We start from the raw sequence: 2364 nt of genomic DNA on the forward strand, positions 1-2364 counted from the left end.
TGAAGTGTACCTGAAGTCCAGAGTCACAAAGTTGACTTATGCTAATGAGATTCGCCTTGAGTCTTTCAACCACATTCACATTAGTGAGGGTAGGCAGTCCAGATGAGTCCAGCATTCCTTTTCCAATGATCTTTCCTTTTCGTCCATCGCCAAATGTAACATTGTCACCCGTGTTGCTTCCTTCAAAAGTAGAGAGTCGATTCATGTCACCAGTCATGTGTTGCGATCATCCACTGTCGAAGTACCACTGACTTTCTCTTGAATTCAGCTCTGAAGTACATGCAACATTGCACCTGTTGTTATCTTTCCTCCTCCAGACTTGTCTCCATCTTGGTGCGAGTGGTACCTGATTTCTCCTCCAGTAGCAGTTCACTCTGATATGTCCTCTTTTGCCACAATGAAAGCAACTCCTGTGCTCACGATACTGTTGAGGTCTTTGTCTAGGATGCAGATCAATCTTAATTTTCGTAGTATTCCTTACTCGTGAAATAACTTCATCTCCAAGTTTTCCTCCTGAAACAAAGTTTCCTACTTTGTTAGCATTTCCTCCAGTATATTCGAGCCCAGCATGTCCAGAATCAGTTCCCAATCGTCAGAAGATGCTCAAGTTTTTCTGTACCATTTCCGAGCATTCTTACTTTCTTCATAGTCTCATCGAGCTGACTTTTAGTAAGGTGATATTTTCTTCTTTTTCTTTCAGCTGCTTCTTTAGATTAGTGGTCGTTGACTCATTCTCCTTTTGTTCTTTGATCAATTGTTTCTTCAGGTCAGTGATTGTTGACTCACTCTGTTTCTGTTCCTTGATCAGCTTCATGTTGATATCGTAAAGCTTTGTCATCTCTTTGTACAGATCTTCTTCACTAACCTCCTCTTCTTGTTCCTCATGTTCTTTTGTGTCACCAAAGAGTGCAACGAAATTTGAGTGTTCTTCATCTTCATCTTCATCATATTCAGTTTTCAACTCTTCGTGAGTGAGTGAAGATTTTCCTTTTGACTTCCCACCAGCACACTCGTTCTTCATATGACCATACCCTTTGCATTCATAACATTGAAGATCCTTTAGATTCCTCAACATTGCTTCTCTCTTAGCAATGTTAGGACACTCAGCTTTCCAATGACCAGCTCCCTTGCATTCGAGACACTTTCCAGTGTTTCTCAACTCAGATTTTCCAGCAGTCACTGGCTTTTTCTTGAAAAAACTGTTGAGCTTTTTGACAATCATCATCATGTCCTCGTCTAGTTGACCTTGTGTCAGATATCTCTGGGACATGGAAAGCCATATTTTTGTGCGACGTTGTTGCTCTCTTTGGCTTCTCATACAACTCTAATTCTAATTCATGAGCAGCAAATGCACCAACTGTTTCTTTGAAACTAACAGTGTCTACATTATTTACCATGGTGAATGCAGATTTATGAGACATAAACTTTTTAGGTAAACTTACAAGAAGTTTGGCCACCAATTGTTTGTCTCGGTAGGTCTTTCCAAGAACTTCAGCCTCGTTTGCTAATGCATTCAACCTCCCGCAAAATTCCTTGACACTTTCGTTTTCACCCATCTGAAGCATGTTGAATTGATGTTTGATCAGATCTCTCCTTGTGCGTTTAACACTTGAGGTACCTTCATGAATTAGTTCAAGTGCATCCCATGCTTCTTTTGCTGACTTACACCCTTCATTACAAAAAAACTGTTATTTTGCAACGAAAAATTTTCGTTGCAAACAGCGTAATTTCGTTGCAAAATGGCTTTTGCAACGAAAAAGAAACGAAAGAATTTCCTTCCCATCAACCACGTGAGTTGGAACACTCCATCCTTCTTCCACCGAACTCCAAGCATCTTCATCAATCCCTTTGATGAGATTCATTGCTTTTACTTTCCAAAAGCTATAATTCTCCGAATCAAGAATTGTGTACGTCCCAAGAGCGTGAAACCCTTTGACCGAGTCCATGTTGTGTCTTCCACACTTACACCGATATGAGAGGACACGTTCCTATGTGTGACACCTGTAACCCGTGTACAGTATATGGGCTGTGCCACATGGACGATATAAAATAAAATAATAAGTCGCGGAAGCAAAATCACGAAATCCAAAAACATTTTTAATAAACCAGAGTAAGCAGCGGAAAATACAACAGGCGATTAGTATCGCAAAATAACACATGTCCGAATAGTTATAATTTAACCGTACAAAATGCGAGAAATACAAGTCCCGTAACCCAAAATGTAAATCCCGTACATGATGCTGCCTCTCTCAGGTCGTCGTCTGCCGGATGCACTAGGCGTAATCCTCGTGATCTGAAAAATGTAAACCACGAGGGCTAAGCACAACTGCTTAGTGAGTAGCCTGGGTTGAACCCGGAAATCCC

The sequence above is a fragment of the Tarenaya hassleriana genome, unplaced genomic scaffold, assembly GCF_000463585.1.
Source record: "Tarenaya hassleriana unplaced genomic scaffold, ASM46358v1 Cleome430, whole genome shotgun sequence".
NCBI classification, from domain to species: Eukaryota; Viridiplantae; Streptophyta; class Magnoliopsida; order Brassicales; family Cleomaceae; genus Tarenaya; species Tarenaya hassleriana.